General features: G+C 43.6%; 1 protein-coding gene across 1 annotated transcript in view; it reads left to right on the top strand.

The window, feature by feature from the left end:
* The window catches only part of RNF17 (ring finger protein 17), a 3,777,565-nt gene extending 3,775,685 nt beyond the window's left edge, over nt 1-1,880 (top strand). Inside the window, exon 41 of the mRNA XM_069639339.1 lies at nt 1,265-1,880. The gene's annotated coding sequence lies outside the window, so the exon portion shown is untranslated. The remainder of the gene's footprint in view (nt 1-1,264) is intronic.
* The last annotated feature ends 17,806 nt before the right edge of the window (nt 1,881-19,686 follow it).

Raw genomic sequence — 19,686 nt, 5'->3', positions numbered from 1 at the left:
GCGTACCCCTGCAATACACGTACCCTGCTGAAATCGCGTGTGGAACTTCCCGCGCCCCCCTGGAATACACGTACCCTGCTCGCACGGGGCCAATTGCGTGTGGAACTTCCCGCGCACCTCTGAAATACACGTACCCTGCTCGCACAGGGCCAATCGCGTGTGATACTTCCCGCGCACCCCTGAAATACACGTACCCTGCTGATTTTGCGTGTGATACTTCCCGCGCACCCCTGATGCACACGTACACAGGACAATCGCATGTGGAACTTTCCGCGAACCACTGAAATACACGTTCCCCGCTTGGCGTTTGCTGTTTGCCAGCCCTGTGAACTGGTCCAGGGTTAGCGCAGCCCTTTGCGATTATTTGGGGATTTTGAAGGCTTTTCCTTGCGCGAGGGCGTTCTTGGGGGCGTAACTGGCGCTGCTGCAGGGTCGCTGCGCCACGGCTGGTTTTGGATGCGAAAATCCATGAATACGCTGTGCGTGGAAATCGATTTTAGCGCACGCGGCTGGCGCAGACATTCGCACGGGCACGCTGTGCGCCAGTCGCGTGCGCCACTTTTGTGCGAATTTCTATGAATTACCCTGTAAATGTGTCTGCTAGAACTGTTTTCCAAAACCAACAACAAGCACTCGTACCTTCTTTGCTAACTATCAGCCACACAGGTCATCAGCATAATCACAGCTATGAATTGTGGTGTTATCTTTGCAAACTCTTACAAGTAAGATGAGACTGGCACAACCCCTTTCACCTTCGTTGTAGCTGTCAAGGAAATCAATCAATGCATCATGACTGCTTATTTATGCATTTGAAGATTTTAACTCCTCTTTGTCTTTACAAATTTGTTATTTTTTCCAACCTCTTTAACTACACAAATGTAAACTTAACAAAAATGGGGGTGATTAGTTTCCCCCTCAGAAATAATCTGCTAAAACTAGATGGCACCACCTATACTAAGAATGGGTTATCTGCAAACAGACACGAATGCATGTTTTTTAAAATAATTATAATTGGTTATTTATAACGCGCTTAATGCCCAGAGGTTTCCAAGCGCGGACCTGTTTTGCTCTGCATCGTCTTGCTTCCAAGGCGAGCGCGTTGCTCCCAAGCTATCCTCCCGAGACGATGTAGAAAACATTGTTCCTTTCAATGTAAATGAGTACTACCTCCAGCAAGTATGTTGATATGCTTAACAGTGCCTGATTCTAAATTGTCACTCATGCTGTTCTTTTGTTGATTAACATGTTCTCTTTTATATTGCAGGAATTAACAGTGTTCATTGTAGAAGAAGAAGGTTGTTCGTTTGAAATCTGTTTTGGGGGAACCGTTAGCCAAGCATTATTTCTAATCTGTAATTTGACTTATTTCCATGTTTGTGACTGGGGCATACTTAATACATCACTAATGTAGATAATGCTGTTGATGTGATTTTTTTAAACACGCCCTTTGATTTTGCATATTCATATATATTAGCATAAGCAAATGATTATTTCATATTGTGTCTTTGAAGTAATTTTTCTTTTTTGGTGTTGCTCTTTTCATATCCACTCCTTCCCTATACACCAATGCTTTGTTTTTGTCTTCTAGCTAACATTTATAAAAGCATGTAAAAGACCATACATGTATGTTCTGTTATTAAAGAAGTGTTCTCCTTTCTCCCTTTCTGTGCTTCAAATGACTTTGCTGTCATGAATACATGTTACATACTTTGCAAATGTGCTAGTTTACACCTTAGAAGAACTGTAAATGTAAAAAAGAAAAAAGGCATACACTGTCAAACATTTCCTAAAGGTCTGCTATGGTCTCACAATTTTAATTTAAGCCATCATGTTTGGCAGGAGATTGTGCTACTAAATTCCTCCACCTCATGACATCACAAATAAAACTATGGCACACTAGTCTCAAGCAGAAATGTTGCCTTTCTGTCAATTATCTTTTGAAAAACGTTTCCATCATTTTAATGCACTTGCCAATGGAGAGGTCATTCTTTCACTGTGGAGGTTGAATTTGAAATTTAAAAACTCTGAGATTGTTCCTGTTTTGCATAATTGTCATTGATACGTTTCTTTCCTTCCTCCCACAGGATGGCTCCACTCAACATCAATGCGACCCATGACTCTCCGGTTCTACGGGATTTTTCGTCGTGGGACTTTTCATCGCTGTTTTTTTATCGAAAAAAACTCGTTTTGTTTGGGTTTTTTGGGGGGGGTTTACCCCCCCCCACCCCCCTTTTTTAAAATGATTCCCTTTCACCCACAAATATTTATTTAATTTTTATTTATTTTTTCGATAAAAAAACGGCGATGTAAAGTCCAGTGACGAAAAATCCTGCGGCAAAAGAACGGTATACCGACTCTCCATATGTGACCTGATGGATAGTATATATGGAAACTGCTGCTCGGTCTCTCCAATGGCTACTGAGCTGTCAGTGATCTCAGTTAGAGGATAGCATGGCCCACCTTTACATGTATTGACTAAGTTGTTAGACACTCCTGTGGCAAGCCCTCTGTTATACTTTGATAAAAGGGGAACCTTTTGGGCAGCGTGGTTTTGGTCGTCATGTATGCCTCATTGAATTCTTGCATTGGACCTCGACAATCGGATTGTGAGCAATCTATTTCTCTGACAAAGTTTAGGGAATATTGTAGCTTTTCTTCCCATAGCACAGAACATGTGTTTCCAGGTCCTCAGTGGCATGCCCTATCCATGACATTATGTGGGATGGTATAGCTGTGGGCATAAAGAAGGATGTGTCATGCTGGACGCGGGAGGAGGGAAAGGAAGCGATTGTGAGGAAAGCAATGAGAAGTACACACTTAATTGCAGGGTATGAATAAAGACGGTTACTAGCATTGATGTATATGAACTTGTATTAATCAGGCCTAATGGCACACCTGACGATGAGTGGGACATTACCACCCATTCCTCTTGCTGCTGCTATACGGTGCAGCACTCAATTCCTCAGTACTGGTCTGATTCCTTATCTGGTGTATTGTGGTGGTGCCTCTGCCTTCTCTCTGAACTCTTAACATTTTACTTTTGTCTACTCCTGAAGGTCTACACGCATCCAAGTTTAGAATTATTGCTAGAATAAAAGTGAACATAGATTATTACTGTTCCGCTCTTAATACCACTTCAAACATTTCACTGTAATCCAGTACTTCATGGCACATTTTGATTAGCGTTTTTTTTTTCATATCTGTCAAACTTGTCTGATATCTCCAACTCTACCATGCTCTTGTCTGGTGCAAAATGCCCTGCACTAGATGCTTTCCATCTACAACTAGCATTCTTTTTGACAATTCTAAATCCAGCAATATTGGTCCCAGGTGGTTCACATGGTTGCATTATTTGACTGTACTCATTTTGCCCATTAGCCTTGTAGATGGTGAGAAAGTAAGAACATTGTTGAGGTGCTGCATTGGTCCTGTTATACATGACATCTTTGGGTTTCAAAATTGACACTGTTGATGGCCTCAAAATCATGCTTTATGAATACTTCACTCCATATAAAATTGTAGACTATGAATAATGCCTGTATGTAGTAAAAGTGGGCCCTAGTTGTGAACACTCCTGCACTATGCTCCACTTTCAGTCCTAGTTGTCCTAAAGTTTTTATGCAAGGTCACAGGTTGTTGAAGGTGAAGCCCACACCTCTTGGTAGGTTTAGAACAACAGTCCTGGCTACCTCGCAATGGTTTGGTTTTGAAAATATTAATATATAGATTCCCACGCTGAGTGCGGTTGATACAGTGCGATTTTATTAAAGTGTTGACTAAGAAGTCTTTGTGGTGGTCAGCCGACATGTGTTTCGACCTCGGTATCGTTACCTCCAGGAACGATACTGCTCCGCCGGGACATTAAATGCAGCCACAGGTAAATCCAGGACCCAAGACAGGGACCGCACAGGAATTATTCAACCCCAAGGGGACCACAAGCTGGGGCACCACCCCCATCAGACAATTTCAGACCTAGCCTTGATAAAGATCCCCCCTGACCCCCCTCCCGAGGTCGAAACACTTGTTGGCTGACCAACGCAAACACTACTTAGTTTAGTTTCTTTATTTATACCACGCACCGAACACTTGAGTAACTGGGCGCTTAGTCTACACTTGAATAAAATCTCACTGTATCAAACGCACTCAGCGTGGGAATCTATATATTCATATTTTCCAAACCAAACCATTGCGAGGTAGCCAGGACTGTTATTCTATGAATCATACCTGTTTCACTTGACAGTACAACCAAAAGGTAACACCATGGATATCTTTGTAATTCTCCTGAAGGCAAGGATAAAGCATTATGATTTTCATCTCTAATTCAGTGATGAAGCCTTGAAATGTCAAGTGACATTTGGATGTGAGTGTTACATTTCCACAAGAAATTAAATCAAATGGTCATGTTAGATGAGATACTGGCTGTGGCATGTGCTGTCATCGGCTGACATGTGAAGTAAAGCAATGGACCGCTCCATTCATTCGAAAATTCAACTGATGGGCAAGTTAAAGAACCATCCTCAGTCACTAAAACCTAGCAAGCAAGAATGTGTCCTCTGTGTTTTTGATTATCCCCATGAAGACACATTTCTGGCAATAGGACTGGGGTGCAATGCATGCAGGAAGAATTATATTTTTCAGATAGTCTGCTGTGCCACCACATCCAAATTGTTTTCTCCCTCAAGGACAAAGAAATCATGGCGACATAACCAAGATCATACTGAATCCTCTATAATGGAAGCTAAACTCCCGCAAAGAACATGGTGCATGGATGATGGTTCGTGAGAAGAGAGTGTGACACAATATATTCTCAGATCAGCCTGCAGCCTGTGTTTACATCTTTTTAAAAACAAAAATGGATAGGGAAAAAGAAATACAATATGTAATGTTAATCATAATAGATCAAGATCTTTCCACTCTTATCGAGTATTTCTTGCTGTCCCTTCTTAACAAGCTAACCAGCTATACAGTGCTTATTAAATCAGCATCATAAATGTTTTGTTCTTTCAGGAAATTGATAGCATTGATTCGTACATACGTTAGATATCCTGCATGGATCATATGCCATAAGTGCTCAGATGTAACCTCACAATAATCATTCAGAACCTTCTTAAAATATTTACATCTTAAAGTGGTCAGAACTGAACATTCGACCATAAGATGACGTGATGTCTCGTTTTGGTCTGGTTGATTACAAAAAGGACATACATTTTCAAATGTTTCAATCTTTAGACGCCTTGCTTGAACTTCTCTGGTATTCCAGAGATTGAAACGTAAGCGGATAAAGTCGCATCAGTGTGTGCCACTGATGGGTGTTGAGTCAGGTACTTTTCTGGATTACCATATCTCTTCCTATTGAATATGTTTCAATCGAAATCACGAAGCTTCTCACATTTAGATCTTGTCTGAATCCAATCCATCTGAAAGGGTTTAGTCTTTACACACGTTGGGTTCTGAATCAATGATAATAATGAGAGGTCTATTGTTGCCAAGGCATGTACAACCAATTTACCCCATTGCAAGATGAATTTGTCATTAGAAGAAAAAACCTACCTGGCCAACACACTTAAGACTGTGGGCGACTGAAATGCTAAAATGCACTTTCGGAACATTGCAATAACTTGCCATTGATATTGTGCTTACAATTATATCAACCCCAACTCACTAAGGATCAAGGGAAACTGAACACATTGTGGTAAATATAACTGACTACGCCAGAATCTCTCTTCTTATTTAGTCCATATACCTTCTTGCAAGAGTGGTTTAGTTCTGAGGCATACAGCAAGATGTGGGTAACCTTTTGTAAGTAATATGTGATGCCAGGCATTAAAGTACATTTCCCAAATTTTGCCTGAATCATCTTAGCTTGAGAAATTGAAGTTGTTAGCTTAGTTTTAAGAATCTTTCTATAAATGTTTGCATCACTTTGACTTGATATTACTATGCCTAGATACATATATTGTTGAACACATTCTAATATTACACCTCCTAATAACCATGTTTTTTTTCTTATTATTTTTAAACAATACATCATCACTTTGGTTTTCTGTAAGTTTATGGTAAGGAGTTTTGCTTGGACATAGCCATCCAGGGCATTTAATTGGGTGTCTTTGAGATCATCACCAGATCGTCGGCATATAGTAATGCTATTATTGGTTGATTGTTCATTCTTGGGGCATCCATAATAATGTCCTGAAATGCTTCACCCAGATCTGCAATATAGAAGTTAAAAAGAGCCGCAGCCAATGTGCAGCCCTGTCTTAACCCTCTAAATGTTTCAGTCGAGTCCAACAGTTGTCCGTCTGATGTAAGTCTCACTTGAATGGAATTTCTATGATGCAAGTCTTGGATTAAAGAAATAAGGTATGATGGGCAACCATTATCAACCAATTTTCGGATTAAAATCTGTCTGGAGACTGAATCAAATGCCGCTTTCAGGTCTACAAAGGCCAAATAAAGAGGCTGCTTAGCGTTCGCATGATGTAAAATAATTGAGGTCAACGTTAGCAGATTTACTGAGGTACCCATGTCTGAGGTAAATCTAGTTTGGAACGGGTCACGTTGCTGATGTTCAATGGACCATCTTGTAAAGTCTCTTAAGATGAATGTTGTAATTTTACACGGGGCACCGAGCAACGCAGTAGGGCGATAATTAACTGCGCTAGCTCAGTCGCCCTTCTTAAAAATCGGGACTATCACAGAACGCCGCCAAGTAGAGAGTACCGCATTTGTTTGAATTACTTGTTTAAAGATCTTATACAGGATACTAGCCCAATGAACAGGATGTTTCTTGAACATGCAATTACTAAGGCCGTCCGGGCCGGGAGCACAAGAGTTACTCAATTTGCGAATACACTCTAGGATCTCCTGCTCAGTAATATGCAAACCACTGTAATTAAAGGGCTCAGTGACAGTCTTGATTCCGGTAGAAGGTGGACGGGCATACATTTGCGAATAATGCTCAACTCATTGTGTCTCATTGACCCCATTCATTTGAACTGGGTTTTGGGCCATATGATTTGCTAAGTTTATTAGCATCCATATCTGGGCTGAATTTTTGTTACTTATGGCCTGGAGCATTGTTTCTCCATCCCTCTGATATAAATGAACTTGATGACCACATTGCCAGTTTCTGTGTTTGCTTTGGGCCGCTTTAATAGCCTCTTTTTTATTTAATACTTGGGATGCGAGAATTGCTCTTTTTGTGGGTCCAAGACAAATTTTCAACTCCCAGACCTCTGGACTAAATTCATCAACAGTTTTGTTACATACTTGATATAAATGAAGATGACTTGTATAAGTATGTGTCAGGGCTGCTATTATGTTATTCTCAAAGGATCTTAAGGCATCCTGATTCCAACTGAATCTAGTCTGCGCATTGTTCACAATCAATGGATGTTGATATGGAAGCTAATTGTTATCACTCATAATCTATTGTTCCAACCAATATAACACTAGCACTTCATGGTCACTATTAATCTGTTTTTCCTACAGTGAATTTCATTGCTTTATTAAATGTAATCGATAATAGAAGCACTCGTGGATCGTTGCCCAGTATTTTGGGCTGGGATATTTCCCGGGAGAGAGCCATTGCACATAACATAATTTCTCTCTTCCATTATAGTCAGCCATTTCTTAATAGTCATGGTTTCAACATCATTTTCTGGGGTTAACAAATGCATGTTCAAGTCCCCAGCTATTATATTCGTTGTGATGTCAGGCGCCAGGGCTATGATATTTAATAGATGTTCATAATCAGACAAAAACCTTCTATCTGTGATCCCAGCTGGATTACGGTACACATTTATAATTGCTATTGTACCTCCAGGACGAGTCACTCTAACCATCAACAGATACAAATTTGGTGCAGCCCATAGGGAGATATTCCAGTCTTTGTGATTTTTAATAGCAACTAGTAGACCCGCAGAAGGCCGTCCACGTGCTGCAGATTTGGCCACGTGTAACACTATCGAGTGATTTTCCCATATGGGGACTTCAGTAAGCCACGTTTCCTGCAATAGTACTATGTAATAAGCCCCTAGGAAGTCAGCATTGGATCCGAACAAGTGGGACGAACCACATGTGTTCCAACTAGCAACTGATGTAAGATTTGAGAGGGATCCCTGGGATGGTTATGAACGTGGTATCCACTCTTTTCGCTGAAACTTATATTTTGAGAGTTGATCCTGTCCATGTGGCAAATTTCACTAGGTTTAACCTTTACAGCGTTATCAACTGGAGTGATATTATGCTCCCCTTGGTCATCTTTAAAGTCACATGTGGCTGGATCAAGTGCCAGGAGAAATCCCATCTCAAGTAACTTCATGCGGGCCTGCCATAGGGCGTTCCTAACAAGATTAGATTGCCTCTACAGACGCACAACAGACAGGTTATCATCATTCAAAAATTCAATCTGTTCAAAATCTAAAGAGCCGATTTCATAAAGGCCCTCTATGTCTTCAAATATTGCTAGTACACTAGCTCTATTCAGCAAGTAAGGCTTAAAGGGAGCAGCACAACATTTTAGATCAGCCTATGGTATCTTTTCCACTTATGGGCATCATCGTTGTCAGGCTTGGTTACCACACTATGTACAAGACCACCATTGTTCTTTTCAGACATTTCTCTCTTTTGTGTTCTGTTCCCAGTTTTTACCACTGAATCAAAATGGACATGCTTTGCTTGTTCCTGTGATCTATTCACATGTGTTTTTTCTCGTTGTTCGTAGTTTGTGTGAAAATATTTTTCAATGGCAGTAGCAATTTGCGCACTGATATCAAAATCAGCCCCCACATTCCCAATGCGAGTCACCTCGGGGACAGAGCCGATAACAGTAGCCATCGTACTTAATTTCTGACTCTTTGGAGTGGTCTGTAAAAATAAAGCTGGTTCATCACTCAGAGGCTCTTTTGTCGTTGCTTGTGTGTCTACTTTGACAATTAGAGCCCCTCTACTTTCTAAGGAAAGATTTCTTACTTCAAGATTATAACATGCTTGTTGGTCAGCATCCTTACTTAGTATTACCTATCTCTATCTGATTTCCAAATATTGCCATATTGTAGACTTTAAAGGAGAAACCACCTGAGATACCCCAAAAGTTCCATCAGTTTTTTGGTTCCTTCCCAAATTTAGTGGATTTGTTTGTTGTAGCTTGACATATTTTTCGATGGATCATCTATTTGTGCTTTAAGGTCATCAAGAATTAATGCATGCGTTGAAACCACATCATCAGCAGCCAATGGGGGCAGGGCCGCTTTCTGGATTACTGTTTGTTTATCACCCCCCCCTGGAGCCTTTATCGAGCTGTGCCACTGGGGCAACATTGCCTGCTTCTGCAATGGCATCGACCAGATCATTCAGAGGAGAGTAATCCCTCACTGGTTTTTTTATGCTCGCCTCAATGCTCTGACTCGTCAGCTGTGTAATCGATTTTAGTTTAGACACAGCAGCACGAGTCACTGTAGTTACTCTCATCTTTGATCCAATTTTGCGCACAAATTGCTTGATGCCTCCTCTAGCCCGATTCAAAGAGGCCTTCTGATTTTTACTTTTCTTTTTTGGGGGACTATTGCCATTATTTTTCTTACAGGGGTTGTCAAACAAGTTGTACGTTTGGGCTGGAACTGAAGCTTCGTTGTTAGAAGAAATCTGGTCTTTAATGGCACCTCCCAAAGAAGAAGAGCTGGGTACAACCGGCAATGTTTCAATATCTCGTGTGGCCACTGGGATCATGAGTGGAGAATCCATTTGTACTGACCTGACATCATCAGTATTTACCAAATGCCATGGGCTAAGCGCAACCCGCGGTATCTCAAAATCTCTTATAACCGCAGGTATCATTGGTATAACGCTATCGCATTCACTCACAATATTAAGGTCAGTATCCACCTCATTAACAAGCTCACCACTTTTCACATACTGCACATTAGGATTACCACATATGCCAGGTCTTATCCCTTTGCCAATTTCCTGCATCCACAAAACTTTTTGGTCAATTTGCAAGTTCTGTTTGGTAATTTTTACATCAAGAGTATCAAATAGTTTTGTGAGTGAGACTATGGTCATGTGCATTGCATTAAGCGTAATTCCCAATAGATCAGCTTGGGATTGTAATGGCACTATGTCTCTCGAGGTTCTTTCAGGAATTGTTCTCTCTTCTCTACTTGTCACCATTGGAATTGATCCTTCAAGTGACGACTTCCCAAAAAGGCTTGGAGAATGATACAAGCTATTTGTCTCTATATCAATATGCGATAGGTCTTCTGTAAGCGAGAGACTATCATGACTGTGTTTTGTTAGTCAAACCAATTGCAATTGTTTCCGGGGCTAGTTTGTCATTATCATTACATAAATCCACTTGGCATGCAGCATAGGAGACAACTGTAGGTTTGGTCAGAGGGGCTTTGATTTCATCCACGCTCATATGCTTGTCGGTAATGGATAAATTACATACTTGAGAAGGTGTTTGTACTCCGCACGTTTCTATAATTACACAAATATTAACACATGGTTTACAGAATTCTCTAATGTCACCAGCACAGATCTTTTTTTCCGACATAAAACGTCGGCTCCAGTCATTTTCCGTTTAATAGCAATGTTCGGTGACGGTTTCACCAGTGTTGGTTTGAGCACGACTAAAGTGCTTGTAACTTTGAGCTGATTCGGAATACCTGACTTCAAGATATACATTGCGTAATTCACCGACATTCAAAATGCAATTTCTCTTCGCTGTTTTCCTTGAATTGCGTTTTGTTGCGTAGGTGATTGCACTCATTGTGAAATTCCGTTAATCATTGATCGTTCGAACTAAAGTGAAATCCCTCGTCGGACGTTACGGTCGTTCAAAGAGAAACTCCACAGTCAAGACTGTGCCAAAACAGTGGAGCATACTAGAGTCTCAAACGATTAACGAGCACAGACACCCAGCAGAATCAGCAGCAGAGAATGTGCGTTTGTTTAACTTTACAGTTACTTCCTTCACTTGTTATAACAAACAAGACTTACCGATTGTAAGGGGTGAACCCACTCTCCTCTCCCAGACACACTGCTCGCACACCGCGCAGCGCTCTGCGCATAAGCAGTGTATTTGAAGGAAGAGTCAGTGAGTTCAATTGAAGTAGAAATAGGACTGGTGTCTAACTCCTTTCCCAGAGCAGTAAAAGGCAGGAAAAACACGTTGCAAGGGCAGAGCTGGTCAGAGTCTTTACTCCACACTTCCACCAGACACACTGCTCACGCAGCCTTCAGATGCACTCCACTGAGCTTTCGTTCATCGGTCTGGGGAAACGGACTGTTCCTTCTGACAGTCAGTACTGGGAAGCATTGTTTCCCTTAGTCTTATGACGTTGTTGCCACTTTTTGCAACTGTATTTCAGTGTGCAATGTACATTACTGTATCATGCAATGGGCTCCTTGCGTTTCCGGGCCCTAGATATCCCTTAAGGATTTTTTGGTGACTGGGCAATGTGCATAGCAGTATACTGGTGGCCACAGACGCTTTTTGTGTATTTTTACATACTTTTTCCGAGCCATACCGTGCTTACCACGTTTGGCTCATGACTGTGGCTAGTGTCAGTCGTAGCTGTGCCACAATGTCTTTTCTCTCCTCCTTTGGCCATTTTGTCCTTTGGCCTTCCCCTTGCACTTTGTGACCCCGGTGAGTCCTTATTTGGGCATGCATTCACCCGCGAAAGCCTGCGCTTTGTGCGGGCTAATGCAGGTCACGTGTGAAGGAACCCAGGAAGTGGGCTGTGACTGTCTGGTCCCAATCCACACTCCTGGTGCCAGGATGTCTGGTGTGCACAAAGACAAGAGAGCTGCAGTGGTCCCTGATTGGACCACTGCAAGCGTGCATGAGTGAGGCAGATCTCCTCATTGGCCAGCTGTGGTGCGAGCACTCACTGGACTTTAGAATATGAGAAGGGGCTCTGAGTGCTGACCCGCAGATCACCCTGAGGACCGAATCGGCCTCTACACAGAACCAAGTATCCAGAGAAGCTAAGCAGATCCAAGGACTGTCTGGATCCGTGCAAAGAAGTTTTGGCACCCTGAGCCCGCTGTTGTCCAGGTAGAGTCCTGCTTTGCTCTTGATCTCCTAAGACCTGCAAAGGTGCTTCAACTCTTGAGTGGTGGGACCAACTACTCTGGACACCTCATTGATGTCTGCAAACGGGCCTTCCCAGAAGTGTCCCTGGGCCCTCCATTGGACTGACCAGCTAATCCATTAGCACCCATGCTGGAGCATTGTAACATCAAGTTTCGGCTCGAGCTTTGCGAGAACCTTAGTTTGCACTTTAAGGCACCTTCTTGCCAAATCTCATCCCTACTGCTTTGGGCCGCGAGAGAGAAGGGTGCCTGAGTGCGCAAGACTTGGGTGCTCCTGCGTCACTGTGCGACAGTGTCGGTTGCTGCTGGTCACTTTCCCGCCTTTCTCCAAGTGCTCTGAGACCAGCTGCAGCGTTGTCTTCATTGTCCTACATTCGAAACGTGAGATCCAGTCCCAGATGTGAATCGGATATGCACCCGCAGCCTTTGGAGCCTAAACAAGGAAGGGATTTCGTAGTCCAGCTGACCTTCGTCAAACTTCCTTAGTTTGACCCCCGAGTGAGATAAGGGCGGTGAGTAGTAAACCCACTTACCGTTGGCCCCTAGTTCATCCACTCCCTTTTCTGCACGAAGGATCCCTTGTGGTCCTTACTTCGGCTTGGTTGGCTCTTGCTTCCCGTGGCTGTCCAAAAGTTGGGTTGTTCTCCGCAGCAGACCCGCCACCTCTGACCTTTGGAACCAAATTACTCCAACTCCATTGTCCTTTTCTCACTGTTCCTCCGCATTGAAGTTTGTCCCTTGTGTCCCTTGCGCATCACCAAGCGCTTTTACGCACAAACATAACATTGAGCACAAGGCTGCTCTTTGTGGGGCTGGACTTCTTAAGTTAGGGATATCCATTTCTGGAGTTGGCCAATGTGTTAAAGATTGTGTGTTTTCCCTCCTCACAGGTTTTGGCAGGAATCCGCACAATATTGCATTGTCCGAAAGTGACTGTAGATATGTTTTCTAAGTGTGTGTGTGTTTTAGCAATATTATTAATGAGGTTTTTAAAATGAACTTGTGTTTTGTTAAAGGCCTAATACATTTTATATTTCTATATACTAATGTCTAAGGCTAATTCTTGTGTCCACTGTGTGTGCTCATCCATGACCTCAGATCACCCCCACTACTCCTGACACTTAGAACAGGTTATCATGCCATGTTCTTTCTGGAGAGGAGCGCCTGCTACTTTTTTAAAAAAATATTTGTAAGGAACTTGGGGTTGGTCACCCTAAGTTACCTGGGGGCAACCAGACGTGGACTCCCTGCTCACTGTGCTCAGGACGGGGCAAAGACTGATATTTTGCATCTGTGAAAGGTACAGTGAGCAAAAAGCGTGTGCTGCAAACTCTCATCTCAGAAACAGGATATCATGCCATGTTCTTTCTGGAGAGGAGCGCCTGCTACCTTTTTTAAAAAAATATTTGCAAGGAACTTGGGGTTGGTCACCCTAAGTTACCTGGGGGCAACCAGACCTACACTCTCTGCTCACTGTGCTCAGAGAGGCGCAGCTTCACCTCACTGATGAGGCCCAACAAGGCTGAAACACGTGTATGGGGTTGCTGTTGGTACTCTTGTTCAGAGAGGAATTGCCATAGCATTTCGGTGCTGGACTGCCCATGTGGGCGGGACAAAGACTGATATGCAAATGGAGATTTCCCATCTGTGAAAGGTACAGTGAGCAAAAAGCTTGTGCAGCAAACTCTAATCTCAGAACAGGTTACCATGCAATGTTCTTTCTGGAGAGGAGCGCCTACTACTTTTTTTAAAAATATTTGCGAGGAACTTGGGGTTGGTCACCCTAAGTTACCTGGGGGCAACCAGACGTGGACTCCCTGCTCACTGTGCTCAGAGAGGCGCAGCTTCAACTCACTGATGAGGCCCAACAAGGCTGAAATACATGTATGGGGTTGCTGTTGGTACTCTTTTTCAGAGAGGAATTGCCATAGCATTTCGGTGCTGGACTGCCCATGTGGGCGGGACAAAGACTGATATGCAAATGGATATTTCCCATCTGTGAAAGGTACAGTAAGCAAAAAGCGTGTGCTGCAAACTCTCATCTCAGAACAGGTTATCATGCCATGTTCTTTCTGGAGAGGAGCGCCTGCTACTTTAAAAAAAATACTCCCGACACTTAGCCTTGGCTGCTTTCCAAGCTACATTGAATTTTCCTGGCTAACTTCACAGAAGTGTTTCCTGTTTCTCTGACAAGTGTGGCCTCATGAGCATCTGTTCACCAGAGCAGAGTTCAGAAATCCATTCTTACAGGAACCACTGTTAATGTAATCGATAAAAATACATCAGACATTGACCAACTCTACAGATGCCTTATGTGTATCCCTATGGTTCAGATCAGACTTTTCTGTCCAAAGGAAGAGTTCAGGCACTAGTGAAGTAAAAACATCAAAAGGTCACTGTGGACATCTTTTGTCCTAAATGCAGACATAAAAAGCAGCTGCATCCTGAGTTACAAAGCTGTGGTAGCCCTGAAATGTAGACACATACTGTATTGCATTGTGAGGGAGAAAAGGGGACAACATTGCTCATTCAGACATTCCCACCCTTGTTCAAGGGCATGGAACAGGTGTCCAATCGATGAGGCTGCACATCGATGTGACTGTTAAACCAATGGCACAACATTAAAAAGTGCCTTGCAATGTACAAAGCAATTTGTCAGAGGTACAATCCTTACTCGCCATACTCTGTGGGTTTTCCTGTAGTACCTTTGCCCAGGAAAAGATGATGGGCAAAAGACTTTGAGCTGTGTACATACAATGGCCCAATCAGGCCAAGCAACATCTGTCACAAAGGATTGTCTGTGGTCGGTCATGGCTGAGGCGTCTGAGCGCATCCCTGAATGTGAGATGCGTTAAGGCTTTGAAACTCTGGTCAGGGATGGCAATGAGGCCTCCCAACAGATATTGCCGTGGATACTGCGGACTGTGTGGAGAGGACAATGGCCACAAGCCCAGTCTTGCATGAATTATGTTGGCTCAACCTTTCCAGCCCCTCCACGACCCTTTGCTTCCACCAAACTACACTGCAGCTTGGTTGACTGTGCACGTTGTGCATACGTAGGTGTGCATATACTGATACTCTTGTTAATGCCTCCTTGACTCACTAAGACTATTGCTTTGCATTTAATGTATCTTTTACCTTGTATCGTGTTCCTATCGCAATTACTGCTATATATATTGCTACCTTTGCACTGTAACTAAGTTTTAAGATTTCTTGTTTCTGTCGCGCCTGTCTACCTTAGGGCTTGGTGCGCATTACCAAACAAATAAATAAACAAAACAAACAAACAAAGATGTCAGGTTTGATGACGATTCGACACCAGGGCCGATTAGTCCTTGCAGAAGAGTAAAGCCTCCATGGTTAATGCTATGTCTAGCAGTCCAGCAATAGTGACCGGCAAGCCTGCTTGGCACGGACGGTTTCCTGCACTTTCCACATGTATGCCCAAAGAGGTGGAGGCCAACCCCATCAAGCAAGCAAGGGTAGCGCCACTCCTACTGGAACAAGGGCCAGGGTGCACCCAGAGGATGTGCTTCCACCTCCACTGGGCCCTCTGCAACTGTTGGCGTGAAACCTCTCTGAAGTGCACTACTGCCATCAATCCCCAGTGGGAGGCAGAATATCCTAGTTTGGCAAGGAATGGAAAAATGACATTTCATTTCTGATGCCTGTGCCTTACAAGTCATAGAGTCAGAGGTACGGCCTCCCTTTTGCCCTTTGCCCTCCAGACGAGTCACCCAATGCTTGCCTCCAAAATATCTCCTACTGGAGGAGATTCCTCAGCTTGTGGCAAAAGGGGCAATAGAAATGCCACCATGCTATCAACGAGGCAGTGGTTGGTATTCAACCTATTTTCTAGTGCTGAAAAAGGACTGCGGTCTAAAACCCATCCTGGATCTGCGGCTTCTGAAGGTGTTCTTGTGCAAGGACAAGTTTTGGATGGTCCCTCTGGCCCAGATCCTCCAGGCCCTGGACCTGAATGACTGACTAGTCTACCTGGATCTTCAGAGTGCCTACTCCATGTGGCAATCCAAAACAGGCACAAGAAGGAACTGAGGTTCAAAATGAGGAACTTTCACTACCAGTACAGAGTCCTGTCGTTCTTTCTTTCTTCAGCACCCAGGGTCTTCACCATTCTGCTGGAATTGGTGGCAGCTTGCCTCAGCACGCGGTTCTACACGTCGCAATGGCCGCCTGCATGTTATTTGGTTGCCCAGCAACCTACACGCTCCTGATTGGGCCGACTCAGTCTCTTCAGTAAGTGAGCCCCGCCAGAAGGCGTTAGCCGTGCCCATGTCCCAAAGGCACACGTGAAAGGCACTGGCCTGTCTGTGCCTGTCTGTGTTGGACGTCCCAAGGACCGAACCACAAGCCACCAACAGACCTGCGACCTCAGTGAGTACTCATGCACCCTTAACTGAACTTTGCGAACCCAGACTTCCAATCGGAGGTGTACATTCTGTAATACCTTCCAGGGCTCCCTGCCTGCTACTCTCTCCTGCAGCGAACCTTCACAGCGACACCGGCAGCAAGCTGCACGCCCAACCTTGGCAGCATACTGCTCACACACACTGTGAAAGTGTAAACCCTTTTCACACGGCACTACCTCTGCCTGCCCCCACCTACTCCCTGATTAGGAGACTACCAGAACCTGCCCCTGCCCAATTCCTCGCTGTGCTTCAGACTCTACACACATGAACTGCACTGCTATCCGCTTCGAGCATAAAATACCCAGCCCCTGCTGAACTTCTAGTCTTAGACGCTACTGTATTATCCACGCTATATCCGTCCGCATGCCTGCTAGCCCCTGACCTACAGCTCCTTTGACATTGTGTATGCGTGATATCCCCTCATTACTACATTACTATGTTCTGATTGTCACGTGTACCATGCGTTTGTCCGATTATCTTGGTTGCGAACTGTAAACTGCCAATCTGTAATTGTCATTGTTATTTGCAACTGCCAACTTTGCAAATCTCACAGATATCCTTACCTGCTAATCTGATTTCTATGTTATTGCTACACACGAATTTTGCTTGTGTGCTAATTTTCACTGATATCCTGATCTGCTAAACTGAACTCAACGTTATTGCTACTTGCCATTATTGTATGTGTGGTAATCGTTCACTAAACTGCGTGATGCACATAAAACCATCATGATAGATACCGCACACCCATTCGCCTCCAACATCCCGCTACCCACTTTCTACCCTCTTTTTTTTACCAAATGCAACACCATCTCGTCCCGCCCAACTCCAACCAGAACTACACGCCCAAGGTCCACCAAGACCAGAAACCAACTACTAGGTCTCCGCTCCAGACTCCCACTCACCACGGCCCATTGGATTCAATGATGAGAATGACAGACCAGCTAAAGCTCTGACACCAGCCCTACAAGAATTAGGCTTTGACCAGAAAATTCTCCCACCCATGCATAACAAAGGGTGTATCCTCGATTGGGTAGCTGACCACAATTGTCACATTGACATCAGCTCCATCACACATTCCTTTTGGGACAGACTGTGTGAATAGTGCCCAAGGTTTTTGATCAAATGTGATACAAATTATGCATTTTAAAGAATATTTATTCAGAAACACTGATCAAAACAATTAACTGCATGGTGAAGTAACTTATCAAACTGGCCCACACTATAATATTGTGTTTATGGTTCCGGCATTGCCCTATAGGCCTGTCCAAGCCTGGGCTGGAGTGCCATTTTGCCCCTGTGGATATTCTGCAAGTTTGTCACCAAAAACATAAAAGGCGCGGGTGCTGTGCTTTTAATTCACTTGGCGTAACAGGGTTTCTGTCTCCACCACGCCCCACCCTTGTGGGGGAGAGACTTAGTGATTTGTTAGCATGCATCTTGCAAAATTAGCAAGTGCTGCTCAATCAAAAGTGGGAAGGCTGCTTCATCAATATGGCAACAGAAGCTTAATTTCATGGTTGAAGGAGAGAGCTGGACAAGCAAAAGCTGTTTGGCAGGCACAGAAGTAGTGAGGGGAAAGGCTGAAATTCCAAAAGCAGAATCCTGAGGAAAGACAGCTCAGCAGGTTAGGTGACTGTTGCTAAATGGTCATGTTTAGACCTGCTTGTAAATACTTGTGCTTTTTTTCACTATTTTTACTGCTCGCTGTGCTCCAAAAGGGGTTGGTTTTGACCTGGGGATGGCCTCCTCTCTACCCTCAGTGTGGGAATTTCTGCCCCGGTACCCAAAAAAAAGTGGCGCCCATGTCAGGCGTAATTGGCAGGGTAAGGGAATAGGAGATGGCTAATTTTCACAGCTGTCCTTAAGTGTGGCGTTAGATGTGAAGAAGAGAGTGAACTACTTGCAACATTGAAGCAACACTAGAATAATCTCATTATAATACAGGCTTGCATGCTCTTATATTGAAGGAAGATTTATTGATTTTAGGGACAACATGGTGTGTTCTCGTGTGCCTGTTCATGGCCCCATGGTGTCACCTACAATTGCTTTATTGTTGCACTGGCCCTCATGTAGTCCCATATCACCCGCTTTGACAGGCAGATAGTCTCACCATCCATTCTTAATACCAGAGATTCTTGTATAGAGGACTGACTGTAGCAGGGCCAACATCAATGTTCTGCTATGATCATTTTTTCAATCAATTATTTTGACTTTAGGACTTTTAAGGGCAGTGAACAAAAGCTTTAGCCTTCATTATCCTTGCCAGAATTACGTGACTTGGCATAGGTGAATGCCACAAAGTTAATATTTGCAGGAATTGCCAATGTACTAAAAATGACACTGGTTTTTATTTTTTGACTAAGCAGAACTTTGTGTGTGTTCAATTATTTTTACAACCTTGATAACAGATTGAAATACTCCTCAGATTACATTGCACGTGCAGTCCCAAAATAAATTTACAAACTACACTTGTTGAAATTATGGAGGCACCATCCAACAAAAGGCAAAAGCCATATCATTTCCATCAAGAGTGGGAGACCGATTTCTTTTTCAAGCGTAAAAGGGAAGTGTGTGCATTTAATCTGCAGTGCCAAAGTTGCAGAGGGAAAAAAAAAGAGTAATGTCGAGAGGCAATGCATACAAATTATGGAAAGAAATTTACTAAAGGTAGCGGAACTAAAAGCTGCCCTGCAGATGCAACAATATTTTTTTACCCAACCAGTAAAGAAAGCAAATGCTGCAATAGAGGCATCCTTCAAAGTTGCAAATTATTTGGCAAAACACAAATGTACTTTTACAGATGGTGCAGTTTTGAAAGGTGCAATGGCTCTTGTGGCCGAGTCAGTTTTAAAAGATTTTAAAAACTGCCCTGAAATGATGTTTGTCATTTCAGATGTCATGATTCCTGCCCCTCATGTCCCCAGCCCTCCAAGATGTCAGGCTGGAGCCAGGCCACAATCACCTACATGGCCCTCAAGGGCCTCTCCATCCCTCCAAAGACCCACTTGGAGTCAGACTTGGCGCGTGTGGCACCAGCCTCACCTACTCCCATAGGATAACATTGGGGATTGGACTTGTAGTGCATTGATGGGGACAAGATGGATGCCCCCCACATATTTCGGTTCCCAGAACTGCATGTGCAGTCTAGTCTTTT

Source organism: Ambystoma mexicanum, chromosome 7q (genome assembly GCF_040938575.1).
Source record: "Ambystoma mexicanum isolate Mex_15411 chromosome 7q, UKY_AmexF1_1, whole genome shotgun sequence".
In the NCBI taxonomy this organism is placed as follows: Eukaryota; Metazoa; Chordata; class Amphibia; order Caudata; family Ambystomatidae; genus Ambystoma; species Ambystoma mexicanum.
Note: the sequence above shows the minus strand (reverse complement) of the source record. Positions and strands in the feature narration are given on the sequence as shown.